Source organism: Megalobrama amblycephala, linkage group LG4 (assembly GCF_018812025.1).
Source record: "Megalobrama amblycephala isolate DHTTF-2021 linkage group LG4, ASM1881202v1, whole genome shotgun sequence".
NCBI lineage: Eukaryota > Metazoa > Chordata > Actinopteri > Cypriniformes > Xenocyprididae > Megalobrama > Megalobrama amblycephala.
Window position 1 is genome coordinate 38,126,346 of NC_063047.1, and position 20,304 is coordinate 38,146,649.

Sequence of the window (20,304 nt, forward strand, 5' to 3'; positions counted from 1 at the left end):
GGTGATGCCTCTGTGTACGCGCAGTCCTCAAATCAAGCAACAGCAAAAGAAGAAGAGTTGGACCAATCATAGCGCTAGGTTCTTCCCCCAAATATACTGTAAATGTTAGACCCAGTGACAGGCTGGCATGAAATCGCGTCAGTTATGTTTTTTCATTATAAAGCTATTTATTAATATAACTCCGATTGTGTTGGTCAGAAAGAAGAAAGTCATATACACCTAGGATGGCTTGAGGGTGAGTAAAGCTTTGGGTAATTTTCATTTTAAAGTGAAAGTATTTTTCAGAAATGTCACGCCCCTTACCATAACCGTGAGTTTCAATACACTACTAACACAACTGAACTAGGCCTCACCCCATTTAATGTGTATACCTTGGGTGGGAATTATTTAAATGAGGAATATTGTGATGTGTATGTTCCCAGAAAGAAACTTAAGACTACAATTGAGGCGTTTCAGGTAGTTCGGAAACAGTGCTTACTAATATACAGAATAACTCCCTTTGGAGTGGACTTGATTTCTTCGTAACTTCGTAACAGACATTTTTAATGCTCAAACAGCAACATTACACACTGAAGAAAGTTCAAAATGTAAAAAAGCACAATAGGTCCTCTTTAAAATAAACACCACATTTATTTTTGTATGTTAAATAATGCAAGCTGTCGTAGTATATGTATAGCTGTCCTTTCACTAGCCCGTGCTGATAAAAAAGCCCCTTTTAGATTCTGACCTCTGTGTGTCAGCTGTGAATTTGTATGCCTGCCTTTGTATACGCTCTCAAGAGCAGCTTTCATATCACAGCATGTGTCCCGTCCACTTACGCCGTCAAAATGCACGGTTTACCTTCTGTGTAGTGTGTGACATGTTTTTCAATCATGCGTTGTAGCCATGCAGCTGCCATGGACGTCCGTCACTGTTAAACTGTGTTGTTTCATTCTAGCTTCGGAGCAGATCCATGGCATGTCAACACATTTCCACCATGCTAATGCATTGAGCTTCAAGTGGCTTAAAAAGCTGTTGACCAGATAGAATCCTGGCAATGGGATTTTAGCTTGGGCTGTCATATCACATTCAACACACTGGAAAGGTTTGTGTTGCTTCCAAATGCTGTTTTTCTCAGTGTCAGGTCTGATTCGATACATTGCCCTCACAGTGGCTTTGACGAATTGTGCCAAACTGAGAGCGTCACCAACAATCTCGCAGTGACTCTCTAAACATCTTGCTGGTTTGAAATGTTGAGAAAGTCAGGACAGTATGGTCTTGCATGGAGTTGTTTTTCTTGTTTTTGAGTACTGATAATCAATCAAACAATTCAAACAAGTCTTTGTGTCAATTCAAAATATAAGAAAAATTCTTGGCATATGTTTTAAACTTGTTGAATGCACAGGTAAGAAATAATATAGACAGACAGAACAGATATAAAGATTATATCTGAAATAATTTGGTTCATTGGGCCAATGATTTTTTTTTTTTTTTTTTTTTACACGTTATTGTCTCCAGAGCCTAAATAGGATAAAATCGTAGATGCTTTCCTGATTAAGAATGTCTTTTGTCAGAATCTGCTTCATAGTGTGATTTTGAAAGAGGAAGATGATGAGCAAGACAGACTGAGGGAGAGGAAGAACAACAGTAGAGTGGGATTAGAATCAAGGGACTGCTTCGCCAGCAGGGTGGTGTGAGGTGAAAATAAGGGAAGGAGAATTTCATTTGCATACCCAGCATGCCACCCGGACCTTTCCGGAGATCTGCGTGTATCCACCACCGAGCTTGGCAAGTATGTGCTCATTTTACAGGGCTGGGTTTATGAAGCGAGCAGAGGGGGTGGCATGGGTACGCTTCGTGGAGGGAGTATGTGGGGCAAGAGGGTGGCGTCAGACCCCATTTACATGTTTGCGCTGTGCCAGAGGTGCTGTGTAAAAAGAGATTGCAATCCTTGACACGACACGCACCCTCAGGAATTAGCCCAATTCACAAGCCAGACAAGATGGCTGCTTTGCCGAGCAAGGTCTTGCAGGGTAATTTTCACTGAACAAACAAGCGATCTCATTATCCTCCTGCACCTGAGATGTCCAAGCTCCCCCGCCTCCTTCCCAGCCCTCATTCGTTCACTCTTCCATCCATCCCCCTCTTTCTCCGTCCTTCGCCCAGTCTAGGCTTTATTAGAGCGCATCTTTTCCATTGGCTGCGCTTGCCCTGTTGTCAGGGTCAAGTCAAGGGCACGCAGCCTAGATTGGAATCATTTGTCACATGGTGCAGCAGCAGAGCTGATATCAGCACAGCGGCCGAGGCATGTTGCACCCACTCTTGTTTGCACCTCTGACATTAGGAGCCTCCACACCTCGCAGATGGGCATTCCGGTGGCCGAGCTGGCCAGGTAATGGTCGTGCCCCCATCCTCAAACACAATAGCATATCATCAGGCACTGAGAAGAAAGCATCAGGCGGTGCCGTCAGCATATATTCCGAAGTGTTGGGAGCTCGTTTCGGCCTTGCTTTGACAATGGTAAAATTGCCCACAGAACGACCACAATAATCGCAGTGCTTTTCACAGCTAAAAGCAGCACAACCAAATAAGGAGAAAGTGACAATTCTGTTTCTTAACTGGTGTAACGGTGTAAAGTGTCGCAATTTAGTTGAAAGCATGTTTTTATTTTTTTCTCTCTTTTTCTCTTGTGCTCTTTTTTTCCCCTGCGGTCAGCAGGAGCTTGCATGAACAATGGGAGGTGCTGAGAAAGCATGTGGAAAATGACTTTAATACACCATATAGAATGGCTTATTGCTTTGGTCAATAGGCTGGAGGGAGGATGGCACATGAGGCCGCATGGGAAGGTTAGAGCTGTCAGTACATTACATGACTGATACGAGCCGAGCTTATGAGCTCCCTAACGGAACGACCTCGCCAGGCAGAGTCATAAAGGTTACGTGTGACACAAATCTGGCTATTAAAGGGAAGATTAGACCGCTGATGTATACAGGAATACATACAGAAATTCTGTAGTATTGCCGTATAGATGAGAGATATTGCATACTTGCAACATGAGTAGAAACTAAATTAAAAGAAAACCAAAGACAAAGGCAGAATTTCAGCCCAGGTTCATTAGAAAAACATACCTGTGTCAACATTTTTGCAAAACGGAAGTTTGAGTGAAATGTGAAATGTCCAGTGAGTGGCGCTAAAAGCTTAATGCTCCAACACGTTTAAAAATACAGTACACCTACACTAAAACCTAAACCTACCCGATAGTGTTAACCCTTAAATGCATGACTGTTTCGCCAATCATTCTTACATATTCGGGTCTTTATCGACCCGGATCTATATCTAACACGGAAGGATCTCTACCTGTCGTGATAATATAAAACTCCTCTGATATTAGAGTAACAATTACAGAAGAATAAAATAAATCGTATTCTGTTACCTTTTGGAGCTTGAAAGGGCTCTGTTTGAGCAGATGTTTTATGCCATCATCACTGTCCTCGTTAGAGCTCATTTCCCAGTAAATTCAGCAAATAATGGGCTAGTTTTATGTTTGAGGTCACGAATATGAGCCCATTCGCGATCTCAAACATATTCTCAGAACTGTTTAATTTTCAATGTCTTCAAATCAATATTTCGATCGCTAACAGCTTCACCAGATCCATCCAGTGACAGTTACAGTCATATTTGATTGCGTTCAGTACTTGTTCTGCAGTAAATCGCTGAGCCATTTCATGTTTCTCTTATTATTTCGTTTTCTGTCTAAATGAGTCGTCACTTCAGCATTGTGTATCAGACATTGCCACCTTGTGGAATAAAGGTGAATTGCACTTATTCTGTCATCTAAGATTCAATTATTGTTGTGCAGAAAAAATATATGTACACTCATACACACCTCGGGTCGTTTGCGACCCTATACAATTTTTACAAAAAATTAATACAAAAATAAGGAGGAGGGTAGTGAATGACTTCCCGGGTCACTAAAGACCCGAGGTATGCATTTAAGGGTTAAAGGATTAGTTCACTTTCAAATGAAAATGACACCAAGCTTTACTCACCCTCAAGCCATCTTAAGTGTATATGACTTAATTCTTTCTGATGAACACAATCGTAGAAATATTAATAAATATCTTGACGCATCCAAGCTTTATAATGGCTGAATGCATTACCAAACGAGTATGAGCTAAAGAAAGTTTCTCCATCCACATCCATCCATCATAAACGTACTCTACACGGCTCCGGAGGGTTAATAAAGGCCTTCTGAAGCGAAGTGATGCATTTGTGTAAAAAAAAAAAAAAAATCCATATTTAACAAGTTATGAAGTAAAATATCTATCTTCCGCAAGACCGCCTTCCAAATAGTGATGCACTCAAATTATGTTTTTTAACCAAAACCGAAATTAAAGTTTTTTATTTAGCTGATAAACTTATTAACTGACATACTTATTAATAAACAGAATCTGGAAAAATAAAACTACAAATTACAAGAAACAAACTTTAATTTCACAATAAAATGTATTATTATTAAATTTATATTAATGTTTTGTTTTTACTGTTTTTTCCCCTGAGAATTCCAAACGAAAACTTTGTGGCCTCTTGATACTGGTGGTTTTGTGGAGTAATCGCTAAGCAAATGAACTGGCCAGATTTTAAAGAAAAAAATGCAGTGCACTAACTGGATTTCTGTAAGCTCTTCTTATGCGTGGATCTCTCTATTGTCCTGAACACAAAATGTGGCAGTTCACACAAGGGTGAATCAAGTTTTTCATAGGTCACACAAAAAATGAACGTAAAATTTGTCATGGGATTTTATTATCTTTATTTTTCTATATTATCAGTATTGGAAGTTCTAGGAGGAATTATTTTTCTATGTTGTGCCTGTACTGTTATTGCAAAGCTACATTCACAATTTAGATCTACACTTCATGTCAGCTTGAACATCTCAATAATAAAAATAGGATTTCTAGCTCTTACTCATCCATTCACTAAAGACAGGTGGAAGAGACAATAATTCAGTTATACACTACCCAAACAAGCTCCATGTTTCACACAGCCTGACTATAATTGCCTCAGACAGTGCTCTCTCCAGGCCATGGTCAGCTTGCTATGCTTGTTATTACTGCCGACCTTATCAACCAACTGCGCCTGACCGGGTCAGCTGAACCTGACCGTACCGTAACCTCGGGGTCACGTTCAACAGCTGCAAAGGTCAGACAGTCGATCGTGCTCGCCACTCTCAGTTCAACTCCTCTAATAACGAGGAGAAGCAAGGTTGGGGACTTAGGGAGAGGTCTGTATTCTCCTCATTAACCTGGGTTTATTCCTTTATCAGGTAACTGGGGAACAGAATTTTTGTGGTTTTTGAAAAGCAGTATACAAAACATAATATATCCTTATATTATAGAGGAACAAAAGTAGAAAATAGAAAGCAGTTTTGCATAATTGCACTGGAATACCACTACTGTGTGAGAATTGTCATTATACAAATGTTACACTACACTGTAAATTTACATTTTACACGGTAGTGTGGATGTTCCTATTCTCATAGAATCAGAACGATTAAAACTTAATCGATATTATGGTTATAGTCATCATCCTTGGAGTGAACAGAGGGAACTCATCACAAAAGACATGCAGGACGCATGTCCTATAGTTGGTATTGGCCTTGTTACCTTAATCGATGGGAATCAATGATTGTTTTGTGTTACTTCTTCTGTTTGAATGCAATAGACAGTTTAATAGCTTCTAATGAAGAAATAAATAAAAAATCCCACTGAATCAAATATAAACCTTGAAGGTTTTTTTTCTTTTTCCCCTTCTTTTTTCTTTCTCAGTTTGGTCAACTCCAATGAAACAAATAGCATTTAGGATGGCTGTGTGGATCATGTACTGGAAGTCTTCATTATAAATAACCACTTTTCCACCGTAGGAACTTTCCCCAGCAACCAGTGACTTTGGCGTGGTACTCAGCATAAGCGCTGATCCCATGGGTGCTCGGTGGTCCAAGCACCCACGGAAATGGTTGAGCACCCATGGAAAAACTTGACATATTCTCCATTCATTTTAAATGACAATAAAAAATTATTGCAGCTTTCAGACACGACTTTCTTCCCATTTGTATAGTTCATTTGAGGCCATTTCTATGGCATTATTTTAAAGGGGTCATATAATGGCACTTTTTACAAGATGTTAAATAAGTCTCTGATGTCCCCAGAGTGTGTATGTGAAGTTTTAGCTCAAAATACCCCACAGATAATTTTTTTATAGCGTGTTATATTTGTCACTTTTTGAGTGTGAGCAAAAACACTCAATTTTTGTGTGTCCCTTTAAATGCAAATGAGCTGCTGCTCCCAAGAAGAGGGTGGAGTTTTAAGAGCTTGTGTTAGCAGCTCCAATTACCTCACGCAGTCGCAGACTCACTGAAAATGTCAGAAACTGTTCAGCCTTTTATGTTCAAACCGGAGTCGGACAATGATGGAGTGACTCAAGAAGTGACAACATGTAGAATGCAACAGGACTTTCTGAATGATTAGTTGATGAATTTATGTAGCTGATGTGGCGTTAACTAAAAATAATTAATTAGCATATTCTGTCATGATAATCTTTAAATTGCTCATGTGGGAACTGTTGTAAGATACCTACAGAGCCAGAGAATATATGAAGATAGAACAGGTATAGTTTAGTTTAATTATGGTTATAACTTGTGTTGTCATCTTGCTTTTATGACATGCTTTTGCATTTGTGTCTTCCCAGGTTAGTGTATTAGTGTTACTGTATTGCAATAACATGGCCTCACCCCTTTGTTGCGTGTTCCTAGGTGCAGGGTTTATGTAAATTTTAGGGTTAGTGATGTCACTAACCCAGGAATAAGCTCATTGTAGTCCCTGCCAGCCGTTTGTTGTAGTCTTTAAAAATCAATTTCTTTAAAAGAATGTATCTCCCTTTGCTTTGAACTTTGAGAGTCGTAACTTTGCAGGTGTTGTTTATGTTCAAACAGCAACATTACACACTAACTAAACTCAAGATAGATTTAAACCTTCAGAGTTCTTTTTTTGCAAACATACTTTGCAGACATTCTTTACAACTTAAAAGTACTTACTCTGCTCATTTATACAGTAATTTAAACAAATAAGCACAAGTCTACCTGCCATACCAAACAAGACCACAGGGAAATACCAAAGGACTGAATTTAAAGGTGCCATAGAACGTCTTTTTAAAAGATGTAATATAAATCTAAGGTGTCCCCTGAATGTGTCTGTGAAGTTTCAGCTCAAAATACCCCATAGATTTTTTTAATTCATTTTTTGAACTGCCTGTTTTGGGGCATCATTAAATATGAGCCGATTTAGGCTGCGGCACCTTTAAATGCTCACGCTCCCCGCCCACGGAGCTCGCGCTTGCCTTAAACAAAGTTCACACAGCTAATATAATCCTCAAAATGGATCTTTACAAAGTGTTCGTCATGCAACATGTCTAATCGCGTAAGTATGGTATTTATTTGGATGTTTACATTTGATTCTGAATGAGTTTGATAGTGCTCCGTGGCTAAAGCTAACATTACACACTGTTGGAGAGATTTATAAAGAATGAAGTTGTGTTTATGCATTATACAGACTGCAAGTGTTTAAAAAATGAAAATAATGACAGTCTTGTCTCCGTGAATACAGTAATAAACTATGGTAACTTTAACCACATTTAACAGTACATTAGCAACATGCTAACGAAATATTTAGAAAGACAATTTACAAATATCACTAAAAATATCATGATATCATGAATCATGTCAGTTATTATTGCTCCATCTGCCATTTTTCGCTGTTGTTCTTGCTTGCTTACCTAGTCTGATGATTCAGCTGTGCACATCCAGACGTCCTGCCCTTGTGTAATGCTTGAACATGAGCTGGCATATGTAAATATTGGGGGCGTACATATTAATGATCCCGACTGTTACGTAACAGTCTGTGTTAAGTTGAGATTCACCTGTTCTTCAGAGGTCTTTTAAACAAATGAGATTTATATAAGACGGAGGAAACAATGGAGTTTGAGACTCACTGTATGTCATTTCCATGTACTGAACTCTTGTTATTTAACTATGCCGAGGTAAATTCAATTTTTAATTCTAGGGCACCTTTAAATACTATGCAGATCCATTCAAATTATTAAACACATATAACACCACTTATCCTCTCAAACCTCCAAAACACGCTTGCTCGGCGAGCATCCGTTATAAAACACTCACAGTACATTAATTGTAACCTCCATTACAATCGTCATTCATCAAAACCTTTTTAGTGACACTGCTTTGCTTTCCAACCGATAGAGTTATTTAGTTTGCGTTTTGAGCCACCGTTCAGTCTGTATTTCACAGCAGCATGATGAGAAACAGCTTGGGCTGAACCGAAACAATCACAGAATACGTACGAGAGATGGTGCCTTGTTTTAATTTTTTTTTTTTTTTTTTATAATTAATTGAATGTATCTTTTTAATATAATGTATAAATAATAAAATTAATGAATTCTATTAATATATTTTAATTAATCTTAAGTTATCTCGCAGCCCTCATTATCTCGCGGCCCACAGGTTAAAAACCACTGTCCTAGGAAGTATTTACAAGTTAAGAAGTTATAATTAAGACATCTGGTGCGTTCAAATCACTTTGGTTGGGGTGCAACTTTTCTACAAAAAAAGCAGCAACAATTCTGTTTTAACTCTATTTCTACAAAGTGATGAATAAAATACTCATGCACTCAAGTTTGTATTTAATTTATGAAGGTGCTGTAAGTTGAATTATATATTTTATCGTAATTGTACAATGCTGTAATATTTTTGTACAAGCAACTTAACTAGTTTGTTGTAAATGAAAAGAAACATCAAATTTAGCTGCGAGCAGCGATGGCGGGCCCAAGCCCGGTGGCACCGCCACCCCGGTGGCTTCAGGGCAACTGTGCACAGCGGGCAATAGGCACTTAAAACGGTTAAACATCAAAGGACTATGTCAAATTCACTCCACATTTACTGCACTACAAGGTGCCACTATAGAGCCCCTCCTCCCTGCCCATTTTCAAAGGATTACATGTGCCAAGTTTTAACATTATTCTGATGAATTTTGAAGCAAATCAGGTAAAAATAAGAGGGTGATCTCAATGTATGCTGAAAGTGACACATTTTCTGCTTCCAGTTGGTGGCGCTATTACTTTGAATCACAATAGTCACATCCATGTGATCAGCCTTGTACAACGAAGACTAAGCCGAAGTTTCATCAAAATCAATTAATGTATGCAGAAGTTATAACACTTTGTTTCCCTTTTCTTGCCATAAATTCGTTGCCTCGCCACGGCCAAACCGTTTGAGATATCCAAAATCCGTTTGCAATTAAACAACTTCAATGTGTTAGCAACAAGTTAAAAAAAGTTTGGTGTAAATTGGATAAACCCTGTAGGAGCAGTAGTATAAAATTCATAGCCTGTTTTTTCAAAAAATTAACATTCAAACCAAAATAGCTGACTTCCTGTTGGTCGGAGCTAATGAATGTAAATTAGAAAATTGTCCGGCTTGATGAGAACAATATGTGTACCGAGTTTGGTGATTGTAGGAAAAACTAACCCCCCCACTTTTGTCAAAAGGTGGCGCTACTGAGCCCCTCCACCACGCCCATTTCTATGGCTTTGTCCATGTCTACTGGTTGACAATATTGATGTGTGTGTCGAGTTTCATTCAATTTGAAGCATTTAAGAGCCTCAAAAACACTCAAGAATATTATTACAGTTTGACCTGTTGCCATGGCAACAATATTTCAAATATCAAAAATCCTGTCATAGGTCTACATCTGCTGTGTATTGACATTACACTGATGAAGTTTGAAGCAAATCAGGTAAAAATAAGAGGGTGATCTCAAAACATTTCAAAAAGTGATACACTTCCTGCTGCCAGTTGGTGGCGCTATAACTTTGACTCACAATAGTCACATCCATGTGATCAGACTCCTATAACGAACACACTCGTGAAGTTTCATAAAGATCAATATATGTATGCAGACGTTATAACACATTTCCTGTTTCCTTTTTCTCGCCATAAATTCGTTGCCTCGCCACGGCCAAACCGTTCGAGATATCAAAAATCCCCTGGCAATTTTTAATCATCAGTGTCTTGACTTCATGCTGACCGAGTTTGGTGGCGATCGGATTAATCGTCTAGGAGGAGTATATCAAATTCCAGAGCATGCGTTTTTCAAACAACCCTTAATAGCTGACTTCCTGTTGGCGTGGTGTTTAACTTAGAGCACGAAAGTTGTTCGGCCCGATGAGGTCTATATGTGTACTGAGTTTCATACTAATACGCGAGCGTGTTTAATATATGGACCAAATTTTCAGACTTTTTTCAAGGGGGCGCTGTCGAGCCCCCCTGCCACGCCCGGGTACCAGCCTCTCCGGCGTCCTAATGGCCGCGGATTCCAATGTGTGTGCCAATTTTCAAGAGTTTTTGAGCATGTTAAGGCCCCCAAAAAGCCCCGGAAGACGGAAAAAAAAAAAAAAAAAAAAAAAAAAAAAAATAATAATAATCCTTAGAAGAACAAGAGGGCCCTGCGCGAATTTTCGCTTGGGCCCTAATTAATTTCAACAAATTGACCGTCAATACAGACACTGCATCTATTGCTTCTCCCATATATTCTTACCGAGACACCACCTCCTCACCAACTCAGGGCTGAAAGAAAAATCACTCATAAGTTTCCCACTCATAATTACAACATTGTGGTGGCATTCATCTGTGTTCAACTCATAAATATTATCTTTCCAACATGACTTAAATGCACCAATAGTACGAACATATTAATTATCTATTTTAGCTGCATGACCATAAACTTATGACCATTCTCACTCACTTGATTCAGATGCACTTGTTTGATTGTGTGAGTAAGTGCGATTTATCATGCTACCTCACAAGAATTCAGGACATGAGTGTCCGCTGTCTTACCCAGGCTCTTTCATGGGGCTCTCTAAGCTCTATTGATCACCAGGTGTTTCTTCCCTCATTCTTTCAGAGTCAGTAAGCTTGCATCGCTCTCTCTTAATTTGCTTCTTAAAGCTGGTACAAAGCTTGTCTTGTTCTCTGACACCAAACTCCTGCCACTAACGGCCCTCCCTCACATCCGGGCTGCTTCTTCACGGGTGGCTCTGGGCTTCTTTTCATACTGAATCAAGTGTTATTGAGTTCCTGGCCCTGTACACACATACAATCTACTTCTATTCTATAGCTCGCTGCTATTTGATTTTTTTCCTCCCCAAAAGCCACCGAGTGGGCCTGTAATGAACGAAGGATTACCTGCCGCCCAACCTGTAAACTGACCTCATTACACCCCCATGACATGCTCAACAGGGTCACCCCTCAATAGCTAAGCCCCATTCACATGAAAAGGCCTAGAGCACAGCTTTTCAGACCTCCCAAGTAGCTCAGCACAACCCTGCTGTCTTTACCTGAACACCAAAGTAAAATTCCTTTTCCTTCTAAAGCCAGACAATTAAAACCACTGGGGCGTGAGGGGGATTTTGGTCATCTCCAGAGTAAAGGCCGTTGCTTCTCTGGAATCAGCCTATAGGCATTGCTTGATCTTTTAGATTATGAATGATAAAGGTCAGAATGTTCCCAGATCTGGCCCTATGAACTGCATTGACATTTAAGGTTATAAATGGAACCTCACTGTTCTTCTTAGTGATTGGCTTCCATTGGTCATTGATTGTTGGCACCTGTCTGATGTAATGGCCTGTGTTGTGTGGCCATTATTTGAATGGAATAAGTTTAATTGAGCGTGGCGAGTCTAAGCCAAAACCAGTGCCCATACAGCAGAAACTCTTGTAGTTACAGATTTTCAATTCATCCAAGAGTTTTTGGAGGTTCATCTGAGAATGTTTGTGAACATTTTTACTAATATAATACTAGATGTATTTCCTTATAGCAAGATATGGGTGTTACCATATATATATATAAAACCTATATATATATATATATATATATATATATATATATATATATATATCTGTCATGACAACTCTCTGAGTGTTTGGCGTGGTAATGGGTATTACAATTTTGATATGTTTAGTCTTGGCGGAATAGATCTGCTACGCTGCTGCTGCTTTATTGCTGCTGCTGCTGTTGATTTATTACTGTTGTATGGGACTTGCTACTGCCAATACATACACGACATGCTGCTGTGAGCAAGTAAGACATGCTGCTGCTGTACAATATAGCGTACATGAATTACCCGTAGTAGATCTATACAGGTGGAGCTGGAGAAGGTGGAGGGTTTCTGAAAGCACGCTGCACTGCTAAGGCAAATGTTACTCATGTATTTGAAGATTGAGCATACAAGCTCATTGGCTAGGTTGAGTTAAAGGACCTATTAGCCTGCCCATTAGAGTTTCATGTCAGAACTTTTGCATATATAACGATTATCGGTTATCAGCCATAAGATTACAATTCGTTTTGTCTTATCAGCATAGGTGCATGCTTACAGGCCTACAGACCCTTTTCACAGACTGTGATGATGTGTTTCCACAGTTACTAACATCATAACACTATACTTGGTGTGTTATTCAGAAAACTAGTTGCCGATGCTTTGTCTGTGTTTCTAACACACCTGCTCAGGGAGTGATCGCAGTTTGATGTCTTTCTCTATTCTGACCACTGTAATCAATCTCTCTCTTATTTTTTTCCTCTTTTGAAAGTCATAGAAACACTATCCTGGATTTTTTTTTAATATCATATCCTGGATATGTCTGTTGTAATTTCCATTCACCACTATAGAAGTTTACCGAACTATAAGGACTTGTTTTTCTGAGAACCCTGAAAATGTGAAAAGGGTCCATTCTCTATGATGAGGCTGTAGCACCTCCTGGATGTGCACAAACATACCTTTTATCACTCACACAGTCTGACTGTTCCTGATAGTTTCATAGTCTGCCATCTTCATCCCTCGCTCTGGACCAGACTGTTGACAGCTTGCTGGCTTTTCTGTCATGACGCAGTGCTGGAAAACCAGAGGTTGTGGCAGGGGCCATGACATCACCCCCATCAGGCCTGATTGGGGCAGCCCATATGCCTTTAATACAGCACCAGATGTGGAGTGGCTAAGGGCTTCCATCTCTTCTCCTCCCATGTCATCTGCTTCCTACAACCCCCTCCCCTCTCGTTGCCAGCTGCATCCCAGGTCATGTTTATTGTCCACTAGCAAAGATGAAAATCTTTCAATAGGTCAAATACTGTAATGCTCTGAGGATTGGGAAAGGATGATTTGTGTTTCAGATGGCTTCAGTCCAGGGCTTGAGTGAGTGGGTGTGGATGGTGAATGGATAGTGGAGGATGTTTGCAGACAAGATGAAGGAATTATACAGTAAATTGTACCCTAATGCCTTGGTAGTCAGGCAAAAGTGTTGTTCATCCATAGTGAACACTTAAATTTCATAAAAAAACAACAGTGGTATGAAGTTGAACATCAATGCCCAAAAAATGTTATAGTTGGTGGTTAAAATTCTGTCAAGAGATGAATAAAATATGAAAAAAGTACACCTATATTTCATCAACCTGCATTTCATCTGTAGAATCCTTCAAAACCTCAATGGTCATGCCAGAACTGTTTAAGGGAGATTTGGGGGTCTACAATCTGTTTTATTAATTTCAGTGCTGAATTTGTCCTTGGGGATCTTTACAAAGGAATGCTGGGATAGATTTGGACTATGGACGCTCCCATATGGCAAATGTTTTGCTCAGGGCTTAATTTGTGCCGGAAAACAAGGGGGATTCAGATCCGACACCTCCGGAATTGGATCCGGCACCTATTTTAGTGGATCCCCACCACATATGCCTCTGAAAGAAATTTATGCTATGACTTATGTTTCATGATGTAATGCAACAATACTTGACCTAGCACTATCATCAACAATTTGTCTATTACTGTAAACGTTTGTGGCTCAGGCCCAAACTTTATAGTCACCAGTCCTTGTTGGGATCATCATAAATTAACATAATTTACTGTTTGTGATGATGAAGATTATAAACTATATACTTCTGTAGATTCTCAAGATGGCTGACACTACAGTACCGCTCCTAGTCCAGTGTGAGCCCAATTACAACACTGAACAGAGGGACATTTGCTGGCAGCCCACTGGTTTTTGTGTGTTGTGGCTTGGAAAGACTCCATCGCTGCCAGCGCAGTTAGTCCAACAAATCAGCAGTGCTGCTGCACAAACCATAGCTTCATTTTTTTTTTTTCCTCTCATGGATTATGAGTTCCTCCTATTGCGCAGGACAAGGCCTCACAGTCTGACATTAGGACGATCTGGGCTTGGATGTTCTGTGTGTGTAGGAAGCAGGTTAATATACAGTCATCAGACATCTGCTGCAATGTTGCCTTCCAATAATCTTCGTCTGCGATCTGTTGCCAGCAATTGATGACCAGATTTTTTTCCCTTCCTCTTCACTCCTCACCCTCCTCCTCCATCACCCCCTACTCCCTGCTACTCATGGCAGAGTTTTTCAATTTGGATTGCCATTCGTGCTGGACTTTGGTGACAGATTTCACTGGCGCAGTGGAAGCTGGTGTAATGAGAAATGAGCCCTGTTGAACAAGTGGCCGCTGTTATCCCTGTTAAGGACATGGAATAGAACCTGCCGCTTCCGTTATTCTTCATGCCAGGGCTAACGAAAGTGTGAGACCCTGTGACTGTCTCTATCTGTCCTTCTTACATTGGCTTTTGCTCTAATCTCGACCAATCGCTGCCCCATCACCTTACATTTAAACCCTTATCTGCCAGAGGTTCTTTCAACTTCAGCTCTTTCTCTCTCTGCTTTTAGGATGGTGTTAGATTTTGTATTAGGAGGATTGTAATTTCAAACTCAACAGACAGATAGCTGTGTATATTCAGTATAGTTGTATGCATATGCTTATCTATTTAATATTTATATATCATCACTTTGATGCATGACATTCACAGTGGTCAGACCTTTAAAAGCCATTTATTTAGGGTACGAAGTTACATCCATATCAAAATACTGTAGGTGATTACCTTCGACCATACACATAATACTTTATGACTATTCCTTTTACATCATTTTTACTTGTTTACAGTTGACAGTGTTTTTATTTATGATCATGTAAATTCAACATGGCTGACAAACCTAATATAATATTTGCCATTTTCATCTACTGCAGAGAACAGAGTTTATAAATGACTAAAATATAATTTGCTATCAATATCATTTAAGATTTTATTTTTATTTTTTATTTAATCATGCACCTAAGGGTTAAATGAAGGGTTAAATTTAATTTATTTTTATTCTGGGTCCAGTACAAGACAGCAAACAACAGCATTTATGGGAATTTGAATGTTGATTTAACACAAAATTTGAATTCTATTTCAACGTCCTTGTCAATATCCATAAATGTTCACTGTTTCAATAATAAAGACACAAAAATCTAACAATATCCAAGTTATGGACATATAGCCATGGCAACAGAACATAGAAAACCCTGAAACAAGTGAAGAACTGATGTGAACAGCTCAAATTAATTTAAGCAAATAATATATTCACATTTCTGCATTTAAATACTTCAAAAAAAGGCCCCATTTAACGTCCATTGTTAGTTCTGTAACATCCAGTTTTGTATTTTTAATTTAGGGATGAGTTCAAATAATTTTTATATTATTCAGAATTATATACAGGTGCTGGTCATATAATTATAATATCATCAAAAAGTTGATTTATTTCACTAATTCCATTCAAAAAGTGAAACTTGTATATTGTATTCATTCTTTACACACAGACTGATATATTTCAAATGTTTATTTCTTTTAATTTTGATGATTATAACTGACAACTAAGGAAAATCCCAAATTCATTATCTCAGAAAATTAGAATATTGTGAAAAGGTTCAATATTGAAGACACCTGGTGCCACACTCTAATCAGCTAATTAACTCAAAACACCTGCAAAGGCCTTTATAAATGGTCTCTCAGTCTAGTTCTGTAGGCTACACAATCATGGGGAAGACTGCTGACTTGACAGTTGTCCAAAAGACGACCATTGACGACCTTGCACAAGGAGGGCAAGAAACAAAAGGTCATTGCAAAAGAGGCTGGCTGTTCACAGAGCTCTGTGTCCAAGCACATTAATAGAGAGGCGAAGGGAAGGAAAGGTGTGGTAGACAAAGGTGTACAAGCAATAGGGATAACCACACCCTGGAGAGGATTGTGAAACAAAACCCATTCAAAAATGTGAGGGAGATTCACAAAGAGTGGACTGCAGCTGGAATCAGTGCTTCAAGAACCACTACGCACAGACGTATGCAAAACATGGGTTTCAGCTGTCGCATTCCTTGTGTTAAGCCACTCTTGAACAGACAGCGTCAGAAGCGTCTCACCTGGGCTAAAGACAAAAAGGACTGGACTGCTGCTGAGTGGTCCAAAGTTATGTTCTATGATGAAAGTAAATTTTGCATTTACTTTGGAAATCGGGTTTCCAGAGTCTGGAGGAAGAGAGGAGAGGCACACAATCCACGTTGCTTGAGATCCAGTGTAAAGTTTCCACAGTCAGTGATGGTTTGGTGTGCCATGTCATCTGCTGGTGTTGGTCCACTGTGTTTTCTGAGGTCCAAGGTCAACGCAGCCATATACCAGGAAGTTTTACAGCACTTCATGCTTCCTGCTGCTGACCAACTTTATGGAGATGCAGATTTCATTTTCCAACAGGACTTGGCAGCTGCACACAGTGCCAAAGCTACCAGTACCTGGTTTAAGGACCATGTTATCCCTGTTCTTAATTGGCCAGCAAACTCGCCTGACCTTAACCCCATAGAAAATCTATGGGGTATTGTGAAGAGGAAGATGCGATACACCAGACCCAACAATGCAGAAGAGCTGAAGGCCACTATCAGAGCAACCTGGGCTCTCATAACACCTGAGCAGTGCCACAGACTGATCGACTCCATGCCACGCCACATTGCTGCAGTAATTCAGGCAAAAGGAGCCCCAACTAAGTATTGAGTGCTGTACATGCTCATACTTTTCATGTTCATACTTTTCAGATGGCCAAGATTTCTAAAAATCCTTTCTTTGTATTCTAATTTTCTGAATTTGGGATTTTCCTTAGTTGTCAGTTATAATCATCAAAATTAAAAGAAATAAACATTTGAAATATATCAGCCTGTGTGTAATGAATGAATATAATATGCAAGTTTCACTTTTTGAATGGAATTAGTGAAATAAACTTTTTGATGATAGTCTAATTATATGACCAGCACCTGTAAATGCTGTTGTTTGAGATGGATTTTTTTCACCCCTGAATATTCCAGTTTTAAGTACATGAAACTTTTTTTTAGTTATAGTATAAATATATTTTGATTGAATCAATCCTTCCTCTGGAGTCCATAACCTCCTCAGAACACACAGCAATACCTTCAACATTCACTGTGAGGCTGTCCACACACAACTGGTCCAATGTGGTAGTCATTTTCAGTTCTCACACTTAAACTGAAAATGAAGTCCAATCGTTTCCACGTTTCTTAAGATAACATTATGAAAGGGCTAGAGTATAGAGTGTTATAGCAATCAGAAAGGTTTTGTTTGGGGCGGTCGATGGGGATTGAAGTAATGGGGTCAGAGGAGAAGGAGAATGATGTTTTAGTGCAAAGTTTGGGTTCAAATGTGGGACAGTGGCACTGCTGTGTGACTTTGCAGGTCTGGAACATTATGAGTTGTCAACGGCAGTGCTTGAATCGGCAATAGACAGAGCAGTTTTTTCCCTCAAAGACACTAATGGAGGTGAAAATTGCAAGAAAAACACTTCAAACATAACAAAAAGTCCCAGAGAGCAAGAAAATATAACATATAGAGCATTTAAAGAATGAACTCAAAATTGGACTTCAGAAAGACCTATTTTGAGTCCTATATCTATAAGCGGTAACTGTGATTTTGCAAAGTAAGACATGTTCGTGGATCAACATATGTTGTTGATCCTGGAACAACATTCCTATCGCTACCCCTAAATCTAACCCTACCCATAACATATCACTAAAATCAGAGGGAAAGGTCTCACCACAAAATGCAGGACAGTCCCGGAATTGGGACCCGCAAGACCTAAACAGTGTCCCACATTTGAATTATGTCTGTATTTTATTTATTTTCTTGAAATTACAATACCAAAGTAAGAAATATAATACTAAAAATTGCATTTAAAATCCATTCTCACATCTGTCATGTTGTAGCAAGAGCGGGGAAAATAACCAACCAGCGCATTCGTAGAGAGGGAATTTTCTGCTGATGACGACTACGTGGACAAAGCAAAGGAACCAGTATGGGTCTCATCAAAATTCATTAAATATAGCTACAATAACCAGATGGTCGCCCTAGACAGTCCTAGGTGAATAACACTAATGTAGATGCAGCTAACCCTGGTTGTAAGCCTAAACTTGACATAAACTGTAAACTTGTCTGTCAAATCTGATTGGTTGATTGGAATGTTATTTCAGGATCAACAAAGATTCGAATGAGAATGTCTCCTCCTAAAACCAGGAATATTCAACGCTATCTTACGTCCAATTCAAACGTATTTTACGAGGTGGCTAATTCGTACAAATTCGTAAGACCTCACTCGTACAAAATCATAAGATTTGTCTAAACCCCAGTAATAGGTAGGTTTAGGGGTGGGGTTAGGGGTATGTCATTCCTACGAATTCATACGAACTTGGTAACTCGTAAAATATGTACGATTTAGCAAAAAAATGTACTTAATCGTATGAGTGAGGTCGTACGAATTGGTACAAAATAGCCACCTTGTAAAATACGTACGAATTGCCATGAGATCGGGTTGGAATATTAGGAAATATTAAGTAGCTAGTCATGGCTCATGGCAGTGATTAATAGTCCATCCATCAATCCATCCATCCATCCATCCATCCATCCATCCATCCATCCATCCATCCGTTAAAGGTTTTCATGAGCCCTTTGAGTTCAGTATCTGATATTTTTTTTGTTTTTTTTTTTTGCAAAACACTCAAACGCTTGACACAGCAACACCTGTCAAACTTGTGAAATTGTCTTCTACTGTCTCCTAACCGTGCTCTCCATGTGAAAGATATGTTCTGTCAGGAGATAAGTGGGAGGATGAGAGAGTCCAGTGACCCGTGTCAGTGGTTCTTTCTCTGCTGTGCAGATACATGTGTGTGCAGAGGGGCGAGCTGACTTCAGGGTGTCCCACCCCAGGACTGACAGAACGGACAAGGGCAGTGTTGCATTTGTACTTGACTTCAAGCTCAGTCAAGCTGAACGTCGCCTCTCATCTCCACACATGCCTGTACTGTACATCAACAGTTTAATGGAGTAGGGATCATCAGGGTCAGGGCTCTAATAAGTGGATAATGGTTCTGTGTTAGGCCTAACCTCCCGTCTGCTCATTAACATGTAAGATGTTAAAGTGACATTAAGAAATGAGGAGGCTGGATCTCTCAGACACTCAAATTGAATTGAGAATGGACCTCTCATTCTCTATGTGATTGAATTACTCATTTAGGTCATTTCTATTCCAACGTGTTTCACAGATGTGGCCATCTGTATGATAAATGCTGTGACTTTAGGAGTGCTGCGATGAACTTTTTTAGTACAGGTTATACCCAACATATGGAAAAAGCATGGAAAGTCACGGTCATAAAAATCACCATAATCATATCGAAATTCAATGTAAAGGGACAATGCAACCCAAAAATGAAGCTTTTATGACTTACTTTTGTCTATGGAAAACAAAAGAAGATATTTTGAAGAATGTTCAGGTTTGGTTACCATTGATTTTCATTTTATGGACAAAAACAATGGCACAAAGTGTCTTCTTTTATGTTCCACAGAAGAAAGAAAGTCATGCAGGTTTGAAATGACATGAGGGTGAAGAAAAGATTATATCATTTTCATTTTTGAGTGATCAATCCATTCTAAGTGCCACTACTGACCAAAATACTTTCATAAACATGCATACTGCAGCAAATAATGGATAGTTCACATTTATTTTCTCACCCTCATGTTTGTTACAAACCTGTAACAACGACTTTTTATATCATCTACTGTTTGCTCTTTACCATGCAATTACTATTTATAAGAACTGGACCTTTAAAGCAGAAACTATGCAAATACACAATTAAAGTATCATAGAAGATGCCCATATGACTTGGGTCAATAAGTCAAAGTGCTACTTTGGTTAACTGATTTGTGACCGAGTCATTTAGAGCAGTTTTGTGAACAGGAATAAATTATTCCCTGAAAAGATCTAAATTAATGGTTCGCTCATGAATCACTGTA